A 13,731-nucleotide genomic window follows, 5' to 3' on the forward strand; every position below is an offset into this window, starting at 1 on the left:
TACAAAGATGCGTCAAAAAAGAAGACATTATGAGTAGTAATAAAATAAGTAGTTACTACAAGGAAAGTTTTAGAAAAATAAGTTCCTCCAGTAAGCTCCATTTCAGGTCCAGCTTATTTCTTCAGTCTAATTTGTCTATATTTAGGAAACCAGTTAGAGCCATTTCCATCCCTTAACATTGGTGTTTTATAAACATCAAAGGAGCTGAAAACAAACACTGCATCTTAGCATGCCTTTTCTTTTCACAATTGTGCCTCTCTAAGAAGTTAAGCTTTGCCAGGACTTAGGGGGCCCATAATGATTTTTTTCTTTTCCTTCCAATCATACGAAATAGAAACCAAAGTTGGTAGTAAGAATCAAGGACTTCATCAGGTACATTAAATATATTTCTACTTTTCCTGTCAAAATGTAGACAATGTGAAGTTTAAGTGGTTGGAAGGATGATTTTGTACAAACTGGACTTGTCCTTTAAAATTTGTAACTACATGACTTAATCTAATGAAATATATAAATGCTACTATTAAACATTAATATGGCCCAATTTAGAATACACACATAAATTTAAGAATAAGAAAGCTTCTGTATTGAAATCTCTAGTTTTCTATTAAATAGGAAAAAAGAGATTATAGGAAGAAATAGAGGATTTTTAATAGCCAAGGTATTATTTGTCTAAAATAGGCACTATTAACAAAATCATGGTAAAGGGATGGATTCTAGTTTTAACTTTACTGCAAACTAGCTGCATGACCTGGAATCTCATTTATTTCTTTGAATCTCAAATTTCTTATCTCTGGTAGGGGCCTATTTTACTCAGCAATCTCTAAATTCCTTAACTAGTTGAAGACTCTCATTCCAGATTAATCAGAGAAGGCTTTTTACAACTAGTTTTATTGAGCAGTTTATAAAAAGAAATGCCTATTCTGGTAAACAAGCAGGAAAATAAAAGAATTTACAAGAGGCATTCAGAATTACTCAGGGTCTTATTTCCCAAGCCAAGTGACTGGAAATATGTTGATTTAATTTTAACAAAAATATACTCTCCAGTATCTAAAGAAAGAAAACTTTAGCTGATTAAAGATAACTCAAAGGGCTTTAGCTGTCCTCTATAAATTAAACTTCAAACAGTTCTTACAAATCATTTTACTGATTTTAAGTATTATTATTCCAACATATAGATTAAATTGCATAAGAGTATAAACAGGTCAAAGGCAGTAATGGCTGGAGAAAAGAAATGATTTAGGATTTTACTTATCCTCAACTGTCTGTAATTGGATTATCTCCAAATGGAGAAAGCTTTTTCTGTTCCTTATACATAAAATACAAAACTAGTTAAAATATCAGATTTTTCCATCCATCTTCATTTATTATTTTTGAAATCTTTCACTAAAAAGACAATAGATGAAAATCAAGAAATGTCATGAATAATTGTACAAATGCTTCAAGAATCATTCTAGTTATGTAATATTGGGTCAGCAGGGACTTCAGATTCCATGGAATCCATATTCTTTAATTTATAGATCAAAAACAACAAAGCATATTCAGATAAAGGGACTTATCCAAAATCACTTTGCATAACTCACTAAGCAAGTTAGCAAAAGAAAAGGCTTTTGGACACATCTTAGGGCACAGAGGACCCTTCGGCGTGCCTCATCTGCAGCTGGTGCACGATGGCCTCGCGGACCTCCACAGCAGCCCTCAGGGTCCCACACCCACAGGCCAGCCCCGCCGCCCTTGCAACCTGGCAGCCGCTGCTGTGGAAGAGTACAGTTGTGAATTTGGCTCCGCGAAGTATTATGCACTGTGTGGCTTTGGTGGGGTCTTAAGTTGTGGTCTGACACACACTGCTGTTGTTCCCCTGGATTTAGTGAAATGCCGTATGCGGGTGGACCCCCAAAAGTACAAGGGCATATTTAACGGATTCTCAGTTACACTTAAGGAGGATGGTGTTCGTGGTTTGGCCAAAGGATGGGCTCCAATGTTCATTGGCTACTCCCTGCAAGGGCTCTGCAAATTTGGCTTTTATGAAGTCTTTAAAGTCTTGTATAGCAACATGCTTGGAGAGGAGAATACTTATCTCTGGAGCACATCACTATATTTGGCTGCCTCTGCCAGTACTGAATTCTTTGCTGACATTGCCCTGGCTCCTATGGAAGCTGCTAAGGTTTGAATTCAAACCCAGACAGGTTATGCCAACACTTTGAGGGATGCAGCTCCCAAAATGTATAAGGTAGAAGGCCTAAAATCATTCTACAAGGGGGTTGCTCCTCTCTGGATGAGACAGATACCATACACCATGATGAAGTTTGCCTGCTTTGAACGCACTGTTGAAGCACTGTACAAGTTTGTGGTTCCCAAGCCCTGCAGTGAATGTTCAAAGCCAGAGCAGTTGGTTGTAACATTTGTAGCAGGTTACATAGCTGGAGTCTTTTGTGCAATTGTTTCTCACCCTGCTGATTCTGTGGTATCTGTGTTGAATAAAGAAAAAAGGAGCAGTGCTTCTCAGGTCCTCAAGAGACTTGGATTTAAAGGTGTATGGAAGGGACTGTTTCCCCCCGTATCATCATGATTAGTACTCTGACTGCATTACAGTGGTTTATCTATAACTCCGTGAAGGTCTACTTCAGGCTCCCTCGCCCTCCTCCACCTGAGATGCCAGAGTCTCTGAAGAAGCAGCTTGGGTTAACTCAGTAGATAGATCAAAGCAAATGTGGACCGAATCAGTGTTGAAGAAAGTGCAAAAGGAACTTTTATATATTTGACAGTGTAGGAAATTGTCTATTGTCTATTCCTGATATAATTACTGTAGTACTCTTGCTTAAGGCAAGAGTTTCAAATTTACTGTCAAAATAAACCCAACTCTTTATGAAAAAAAAAAAAGGCTTTTGTATTATTCTGCAGGAAAATTAACCTCACTTGATTTTGTTCAATTAAATGTCTCTACTTTTCTTCTGTTACTCATTGTCACTGTTTATGTGTATATATTGCTATTTAATTTATATTCTGTTGTTTGATACATCATCACATTCACCATGCAAATCTTAAAATATTTGCCCCAACCAAGAGCCAAATTTTGTCCTAAAACTTATAAACCTGAGTTTCATTAATTTGCCAATATCAGTAGAAGCTTGGTTAAACTATGTGGAAATGGATTCAAAGGATTATTAGTCCAGGAAATGACGAACATAAATTTAGATCAGGCCAAAGTTATTCATACAGATACGCTGATCAGAAATTCTGGATTGAAAGTGTTAGAGAGAGCATCTGGGCATGCATCTAATATCTGCTCAATTAGTTGCATAAAACTTGAACTCAACTGTGACCTAGGTTTAGCAATGAGGTTCCAAAACTTCTCTGATAAAACATAGAAGAAATAATTCAAAGATTTAGGAAGATAGAATAGTTGACATGGATTTACCACTAAGACCTATTCAAGCATCCCTGAGATGACTCAGAGCACTTTCTTTATCAAATCATTGAGAAACTCATTGTGAAGGGAAGCACTAAAACCCCTGAAAACTGCAGTTAGCTGTCTTCTATCAATTAGACCTTCATGAAGAGAAATGCTGCTATTGAAATGGGCTCCCTGACTGAGAGGTACAATCAAATCCCAGAATGACAACAGCAGCTTTTAACCACCAGAGCAAGTCAAGTGCTATTACTATAATAGAATCTAGACGATAATTAATATGGTGTTATGACAATGAGCATGACTGCATTTTTTGATGTTTGACTGCTGTCAGCTTTTAAGCCCATCTGTCCCTCTTTCCTTTCTGTCCCCTACCTGGGCAAGCTGATAAGAAAGCCTGGGGCCGGGCGCGGTGGCTCACGCCTGTAATCCCAGCACTTTGGGAGGCCGAGGCAGGTGGATCACGAGGTCAAGAGATCGAGACCATCCCGGTCAACATGGTGAAACCCCGTCTCTACTAAAAATACAAAAAATTAGCTGGGCATGGTGGCGAGTGCCTGTAATCCCAGCTACTCAGGAGGCTGAGGCAGGAAGAATTGCCTGAACCCAGGAGGCGGAGGTTGCGGTGAGCCGAGAACGCGCCATTGCACTCCAGCCTGGGTAACAAGAGCGAAACTCCGTCTCAAAACAAAAAAAAAAAGAAAGAAAGAAAGCCTGGGTGCTCCTGCCTTTAGCACCAGAGGAAATTCAAATCACATAAGCTCTGGTTAACCTGGACCTGCTTGTGCCTGCCCTGCTCTCCCTAGTCCCTTGTGTGAGCAATACCCTTTATCTCAAATTATTTGGTATGCGAAGCATCATTGTATTCAACATAATACCTTTCAATGGAAGGTAACACATTTCACCTTTATGTAGTGATCACAAACTAGATATGATCTGCACTGATCTTTGGTGACTCAATATGGCGTCTGTGCAAGAGAAACCTAGAGGTGACCCCAGTGATCTTTATCTCTGATTTTCATGCCTTAGTTTTATTCCTTCCCCTTGAGTGCAGGTAGGACTTTGCTTCTAACCAATAGAATATGGCAAAGGTAATGGATGTCTCGATCATTATTATGTATTATATGGCAAAGGTTATGAGAAGTCACTCTCACAATTACTACCAATACACACACATACTTGCTAGAAGAGAGGCTAGATAATCTCTTTGAGGTCTTGAAAGAAACAATCATGTTGGAAAACTTTGCATGTTAAGAAACTGCAGGAGGCATTTAGGAACCAACTTCAAACTCCAGCCGACAGACAGAAAAACATTCTGAGGCCCCCAGCCATAGAGCCACAAGGAAATAAATTTTGCCAACAACTTGAATGGGTTTGGAAGTGAATTCTGCCACAGCTGAGCCTCTGGATAGAACACAGCCTGGCTGATACCTCTAAGGCAGCCTTGCAAAGCTCCGAACAGCACACCCAAGTCGACAGTGCCCCATCTCCTAACCCGTAGAGACTGTAAGATACTGTAAGTCTGTGTTCTCTTACATGGATGGTTGTGGCAATGTGTTATGCAATACTAGAAAACTAATGTAAGATTTTCTTGGTTTTTTTCAGATGGAGTGTCACTCTGTTGCCCAGGCTAGAGTCAGTAGAGTCGGCTCAATGCAACCTCTGCCTCCATGTTCAAGAGATTCTCCTGTCTCAGCCTCCGTAGTAGCTGGGACTGCAGGCACGCACCACCACGCTCAGCTAATTGTTTTTATATTTTTCATAGAGACGGGGTTTCACCATATTGGCCAGGCTAGTCTCAAACTCCTGACCTCATAATCTGCCCACCTCAGCCTCCCAAAGTGTTCAGATTACAGACATGAGCCATCATGCCCCGCCCAGAAAACTAATATGGGATTTCTAAGACAGACAGATAAGTAGCAAAAAAGAAAAAAGAAAAGAAAAGAAAGAAAAAGAAAGATTTGTATAATCTAAACAGACAGAAAGACAAAAAGTCTGAGTTTAAGAAAATGAGGTCTTATTTGATTCCACATCAACTGGAATCATAATCCTTTATCCAAATCTTATTTCTGTGCCATTACCATTGTACATTGCATTTGAATGAATGTGGTTCCAATTACACCAGAAAGAGAATTATGTAATTCTACCACAAATGACCCTGAATTCACTGGTCAGACTAACAGGTTATGTGTATCAGGTAAAAACTGCCATTTTGGAACTAAGTTTTCCTCATAGTAAGCTAAATAATTCTAAAAACTCACCCCATAATTTTTCTCCAAAAACAGAGTGCATGGCTGGAGAAGACTTGTTCAGCATTTGGAAAATTTACTATTCTTATCCTCTGATCCATGGATTGAGAGCTATCATGATCAGAAAACCAGAAATGTCATATGTAAATCCATACAAGTGCCTCTTTCTACCAAAATGTTAAAATAAAATAGGTATAGAACATTCTCAATAAAATCAAATATACTGCCACTATTAATAACTCAAAGATGCAGAAGTAGTGATTTCTACCATATCCTTAACTCACTTGTTTGGCCTCTCATATGGATCTTTGAGAATTACAGTCAAATGTTACTTATCTAACCGTTCAGTGACTTCAATTTCAGCTGCCACTGTTCCAGATACAGTCTCTTCAAACAAAACAGGCTCTGGAAACTGGTATGCAGCTACAGAACAGAAACAACTTTTTTCCATCTCAAATACAGAACATACGAGAATCAGTTTATTTTCACTTGACAAGAAAAATAGGTCATTTCTGCAGTCTTTCCTCAGGAGTGCATCAACTCTCTTCAGTGACAACGTAATTTTCTCATCAGAAACCATTGTTATGTCACTGCTACATTGACACCATCATGCTCATGGATCTAATAATCGGAATGTACCCTACTAGATACTATGGTAAAACAGATATATTCCAGTCTTGGCACAAAAAAAAAAAAAAAAGAAAAACAAAGAAAGGAATGGAGGGAGGGAGAAAGTGAAGAGAAAAGAAAAGAAGAAAACAAAACTCACAGAAGACAAAGCAGTTTTTCCTCATTGGAACAGATACATTCTAGGTATGTTCCTTAGTCTGCCAGCCATGCTCTTACCACCATCGACAACTGAGGGTTTAATGAATACCTTATTCCTCTTCATGATATTCAAGAAAATATTGCATCTGACTGTGGGACTTAAATAGCATAAATATTCCAATAGGCTATTGCCCTGAAGAGTCATGGGGTTAGCATATACCTTAACACCCCAAAGTAGCTGGATTTCAAGGTCTTACTGACAATTCAGTTACAATTGAGAGATAGTACGTTGTGTGGTTGGTGCTCCCGTACGTGCTGTAATTTGCTTTGAAGTAGTTATCAATTTATGATGAAATTACTGACACAGCAAAGATTCATGGAACTTGGAAATAAGAGGTAGAGATGATGAGAGTACTACTTCTTACTATAGCATCCAATGAGCCCATCAAACAATTTTGTTTCCCGACCACAGAACTCCAGGTTGGCTATTTTTGAGATTTTAGAGATCTGACCACCTCCTGGGGATGGAGCAATTATTCTGCCGAACGGGAATTTCAGACAGCCCTATTTTGGATACTCATGCCATCAAAGCAGCAATCAAATAAAGGAGATGACCATAGTGCCTGGTGGATTTCATTCTGAATATCGAAAGGGAAAAATATTACTTCCACAATAGAAGGGGTGGGGGAAGGGCAATTTACATACGAAGCCTCCTAAGTTTACATCGAGTATCACAAGTTAACAGAAGGCTATAGCAATCCAATCCAAAAATGGTTCTGACCTCTGAGGAATGCAGACATGTGCCCTCACACCAGAAGAAAAACCTAAACCAACGAAGGGATTGCTAGTGATAATGACACATGGAATGAGTCGTGGGGAAAGAAAGATGGAACATAACTAGGGTCTCATGTCCCTAAAAATGAGGATGGTTTCATTCTTCCATATACACATGTGCTGTACTAATACATAATTAAATGTTGATGGCTATTAATTTCATAATTTACTACTTCTATTAAAGATATCAAGTTAGAACAATAAATAAACTACTGGAGTAAGGAACATCACCCACCTAGAGATAGATACAGTGACTAATGGGCTATGTGCAAGAAAGGATAAGAGCATTTGTCTTCTTATTACAGAAGGCTACATTGTGTTAATCAGGAGGATACGATTGTTGCTTTTGCTATTTAAAAGACTTAGACTAGATAAAGGAGTGTATATGCATGAATATTGATAAATCAAAGAACTGTGCTGGATATTGTCCATTGGTCAATGATGTTTACCCAGCACATTTTACACCTCCCTCCACACATCTTCTATATTGCAGAAATCTGGCATTTTCACCTCTCCTTGCAGCCTAGGATCTGTATATAAATTTGTTTCTGCCAATCAGAAGCACTCAGAGGATATTTGGAAAGCAGAAGTAATGCAGCGATCTTGTTGCTGTTGATTCTCCTGGAAATTAAGTTAGCAGAGACAAGAGTATTAAGAGGTGGTTTATGATGCTACGGCAACAACAGTTTCCTGATCCCTGTATTATAGACACTGCAATGTGTTCTTGAAGTCAACAGCACCAGTGTTAGCCTCCTGAATCCAGTTCCCCTAGGACTTCCAACAATTTTGTAAACACAGCATTACTTAAGCACAGTGTTAGTAAGCACATTATTATAGTCTTTTTTTCTTAAAATAGCTAAACTGTTTCTAGCTTAGGAAGAGAACAAATTGTTCTTAACTTGATAAATAAAGCTACAAAACATAATAACTTCAAGAAATATCATGAAAACATTGCAAACTCCCTTGAGATTGGGAATCAATGAAGATACCAACCACCACCAATTCTATTCATATGACAATAAAATTCCTAGCTAACTAACTTGGTAAGACAACAAAAAGACATAAAAAGCATATGCATCAGAAAGGAAAAAATGAACTTTCATTATTCACAGATGATGTAAATTTTACCTACTACATATCAAAAGAATCTACAAAATAAGTGAATGTAGCAAGGTCATTGTATAACAGGCCAATATATAATAATAAACTGTTTTTATATAGATCAGTAATAAGCAAACAGAAAATAAAATATTTTAATTGATACTATTTACAATGTTATCAAATACGTAGTAAAGAATATCTAGTAAAATGTGTGCAAAACTTTGAAACGAATTAAGCTTTAAATAGAACGAGTATTGTTTATTCTCTCATTCATATATTATCTCATAGCTATCAAGATATCTATAAGTTCCTTGATAATAGGAGCTAGGTCATTCAAGCTTGTATTCCCTCAGGATTTGGTACCAAGTTTGGTACATATCAGGTGCTCAAACAGGTGAAACACATTTAAACTTACATAATTTTATATTGTTTTAACTATTATTTCTCAATTACTGAGTGTGTTACTTATATTAAAATCCGACAGCTCCCATCTCTTCAAAATTTGCCAATGTAAAGAATCACATCACAGAGAAAAACATGAAGCCATCCAACCACGGAGAAGAGAAAGTAAGTGTTTTACGAGAAAGGCAATCCAGTGCATCTGATGAAGAAAGGATCAGCTAGAAGGACTGGAAATCTTCAAATGACTGGAGACTCAAAAAGGACTAGAATTTCCAAATCTTAAGTTTGAATTTCTCATTGCTCTATAAAAAATGAATTGCACTTTGAAAAACGTGTTTTATAGGTTTTATGTAAACTGCATATCTGTTTCCTAATTATTTTGACTACTACCTTTGATTAAACACAGTAGGTTCAACTCCTGTAATAATTATTATTATGTATCATATCATAATATGTTATATATTATAATATATTAAATAACATATTATTATAATTCCTTGAATTGTTTTTCATCTTAAATTCACTTTCGATAAGATTGTGAGCTGAACTGACAACTTAAGTGTTTAGTTATTCAGATATTTGGAACCAAAAGTTTCAGATAGTCTGTTGCACTCAATTGTACCTATTGAGACAGTATCATGAGAACACGCATTAATTTTCTAAAAGTTTTAAATATCACAGCTCCTTAGGAATATAAGAGAAGAGCTATAATGTTCACTTGGATATGGACCACCATCCCCACCCACGATTTCTTCTAGTAGTCATAAGCTCTGGAGTAAACAACATCTGACAAAAATAATACCACTAACACATCTGTGTTAGCACATACCCTGTGTCACTTGTGTGTAGTAGGAGAAGGCTGTGTTCCCATTGGGGCTGCTAGTCCATGTTGCTGTTTTCATTATCCTTTGTACTTGTGGTATCCACAAAATAGTAGACTCTCAAGAAATAACTGGTGAATGAATGAAGGAAGAATAATACTAGATCTTTTTTGTTTGGTATAAATTAAATGACAAAGGCAATAAAATCTAATATAATTAATATTTTATCCAGCATATTAGTGTATGTGGCCGTGCATTTTATATCATTGAAACATTTTAAAAACAGCAAATAAAAAACTTTTCAAATTTAACCTTAGCTCATGACCTCACATTTCTGCCTAGTTTTAGAAAATTTAATCGTACACGTGCAAAAAACTCAGTGTCATTTGGTTTAAACCTCAGTTTCTCTAGGTTAATCATTAGTCAATTTAGGTTTATCTTACCCCTTCATCTTGCCATATCCCCAGCTGGCATCCAGACTTGGGAAAGGCCTACAAATAATTTCATGGCATCAGAAGAAAAATATGCATTATGGAAATAAAGACACCTAAACAGGAACAAGCAAAGGGTATTTATTCAGAGTTTGCTTGATATAGCAAAGGAGTCAGCCACCATTGCTTATGCTTGGCAGAAATTCAAAGGCAGGCAGAAGAGTGGGAAAGCTTTATAGTAGAAAAAAGGCTTTAGGCATGCCCTGATTAGACATTTTTGGCTTGGGAAAGCTGGAGATGGGCTAACTTGAAGCGGGTCATCCCATGTGATTTGTTAGCAGAGCACATTCAGCTTTATCCTAGGTTGGAAGTGGGCAGAGCAACAACACAAACATTAGAGAAGTTTGTAGTTATTGATCCAAATCCTAACTTTTTGGGCTGATTGCTATAGACGTTCTGGTTTGGCTTCAAAGACTGCTACAAAGGTTGTGGGTCAGATTTCTATCTTTATATATAGTCTGGCTATTGTCCATTTGTACATGGAATATCTCTACATTTAACCCAGGGTAGTTTTCTGCCATTCTATGCCTCTGCTGAGTTCTTCTTTGTCCTCGTGTGTGTTGGGCTGCATCATTTGACCCAGCTACAAATATTTATGTTCATTCTAGTTCCATAACTTCCAAGCATATTAAAGGATCTCTTCCAGGCGTCTGTCTCTCTAAGCCATTTCTGCACCCTGACTAGGACACATAATGAAATATGGAGTGGGCTCTGGAATGCTGCTGTCACATATGCCAGACTCTGGCCTTCTCAACAAGACTGTGACCAGGTTACACCAAGGCTGGCCAGACAACCGTCCTGGGTACTAAAGAACCTGGCTCCCCCTATTTCTCTGGCATTTCCATTGAACTTTGTGTCACCCTACTTTCTCTCAAGAATTTAGCTTAGAAAATGGGACACTAGATCTTTCTTAAGAACTCATGCTCCAATTACTTTTCCTTTCATTCTTGTGTGCTTTTTAATGAAAAGTAGAAGTTAAACCAAAAATTTTCCCATTCTTATGTTTATAGAGTGTATTCTAAGCTCTGTGTTCTCTAAAATTTGATGCTTAAAGTTAAAGCCAAGATTTTGGAATTAAAACCACACTAACATGCATATCATTTCCCAATGGATAATGGCATCCCCATGCCATGGCTCTCAATGTAAGGCCTTTTCTAGAGCTTTCCAGTAATCACCTTAAGGGATCAAAAGCTTAATTCTTCGTTGGCTCTCTAGCATTCCTGTCTGAAGGCAGTGAGAGAAATCCATAATTACTACTCAAATGGCAATGGGAGAGGCAGCTGGTGGGTAGACTGTTGCCTGAGGAAGGGAAACGAAGTTAGCAAAAGTATTTGAAAAAGTATTAGGTTAAAACCTTTCTCCACTCTCTTTTTAAAGAACCATGTATTTATATGCTTTCATGCATGTTGATTAATTCAATTCTCAAACAATCCTGCACAGAATTATTGCATGGTTTGTGCTAATAAAGGGACAGGTCCAATGTCCTGATCAAAGGTCAAATAAGTTATAAATAGAAAAGGAAAAATTAAAATATCAGGAAATGCACTCCTTCTTTAGCAAACTTAGTATGTATCAAAAGAGTACAGAGTAATGAAAGTGGCTTCTGTTACAAGCATTTCTTAATAATGCATTTACGCAGATTTTTTTCATTAAACATTCAGTATTCTTTGCCTAATTCTGAAGCAAGCACACTTTCCAGGATGAAGTATAATCTGAAAGGGAAATGAATTCTAATTATGAGGACATAATGCTGAAAATAATTAAACTGGCCTTGTACTGTTTTTCAAAACTGGTTGCAAATTGATGTTTGATATTTATAATATGCTATTTAATTTAACCTTCAAAATTTTCTCAGCTACTTAACTATAAACAAGTATTCAGCACTGTTCAAGACAATTCTCTTCTAAATTTATGTCTCTTAGTACCCTTAAAAAAGTGAGAAGAGCAATGCAATAGTTTCATAATTTTGTTACTTTGTCATTTTTAATTTTTGTGGGTACATAGTAGGTGTAAATATTTGGGAATATGAGATGTTTTGATACAGGTATGCAATGCATAATAATCAGTTCATGGAAAATAGGGTCTCCATTCCCTCAAGCCTTTATCCTTTGTGTTATAATCTAATTATAGTCTTCATTTTAAAATACAAAATTAAATTAGTATTGACTATAGTTACTTTGTTGCACTATCAAATACTAGGCCTTATTCAATCATTCTAACATTTTTTTTTAGCCATTAACAATCCCCTCTTCCTCCCCAGCACCACCACCCGCAACTACCCTTCTCAGCCTTCTACTGTCTCTGTTCATGAATTCAGTTGTTTTGACTTTTAGATCCCACAAATAAGTGAGAACATGCGATGTATGTCTTTCTATGCCTGCATTATTTAACTAAACATAGTGACTTCCTGTTCCATCCATATTGCTGCAAATGACTGAATCTCATATGTTTTAATGGCTGAATAGTACTTCATTGTGTACATGTAACACATTTCCTTTGCTTATTCAAATGACTGAATCTCATGTTTTAATGGCTGAATAGTACACCATTGTGTATATGTAACACATTTTCTTTATTCATTCAAATGACTTGAATCTCACGTTTTAATGGCTGAATAGTACTCCATTGTGTATATGTAACATATTTTCTTTATTCATTCAACTATTGATGAACACTTAGGTTGCTTCCAAATCCTAGCTATTTTTTGTGAATAGTGCTGCAACTAATATGCGAGTGCAGATGTTTCTTTGATATACTGATTTCCTTTCATGTGGGTATAAGATCATCTGGTGCCTCTATTTTTGGTTTTTGAGGAACCTGCAAACTGTTCACCTTGGTGGTTGTAGTAATTTACATTTCCACAACAGTATACAAGGGTTCTGTTTTTTCCACATTCTTGCAAGCATTTGTCATTATCTCTCTTTTGGATATAAGCAATTTTAACTGTGGTGAGATAATACCTTGCTGTAGTTTTTATTTGCATTTCTGTGATAATCAGTGACATTGAGTACCTTTTCATATGTCTGTTTGCCATTTATATGTCTTCTTTTGTCTATTCAAGCCTTTTGCCCATTTTATAATCAGATTATCAGATTTTTCTCCTACACAGTTGAGTTCCTTATATATTCTGGTTCTTAATACCTTGTCAGATAAGTTGTTTGCAAATACTTTCCCCTATTCTGTGAGTTGTCTTCACTTGGATTGTTGTTTCCTTTTCTGTGTAAAAGCTTTTTAACTTGATGTGATCCCATTTGTCCATGTTTGCTTTGGTTTCCTATGTTCATGGGGTATTCTTCAAGAAATCTTTGCCCACACTTATGTCTGGAGTTTCTCCAATGCTTTCTTGTAGTATTTTCATAATTTGAGGTTTTAGATTTAGCTCTTTAATCCATTTTGATTTTATTTTTGTATATAGTGAGAGTCTAGCTTCATTCTTCTGCATATGGGTATCCAGTTTACCCAGCACCATTTATTAAAGATGCTGTTTTTTTCTCTAGTGTATGTTCTTGGCAACTTTGTCAAAAATGACCTCACTGTAGGTGTGTGGATTTGCTTCTGGGTTCTGTATTCTGTTCCATTGTTCTATGTGTCTGTTTTTATGCCAGTACCATGCTGTTTGGTTTACTATAACTCTGTAATATAATTTTGTCAGGTAATGT

At 36.8% G+C, this 13,731-nt stretch overlaps 1 pseudogene; it reads left to right on the forward strand.

Annotated features, from left to right (window-relative positions):
- The first annotated feature begins 1,736 nt into the window (after positions 1-1,736).
- Positions 1,737-2,710, forward strand: LOC105709918 (solute carrier family 25 member 3-like; annotated as a pseudogene).
- Positions 2,711-13,731: the final 11,021 nt, after the last annotated feature.

This window comes from Aotus nancymaae, unplaced genomic scaffold, assembly GCF_030222135.1.
Source record: "Aotus nancymaae isolate 86718 unplaced genomic scaffold, 86718_ANA_hifiasm-v0.15.2.pri h1tg000016l, whole genome shotgun sequence".
NCBI lineage: Eukaryota > Metazoa > Chordata > Mammalia > Primates > Aotidae > Aotus > Aotus nancymaae.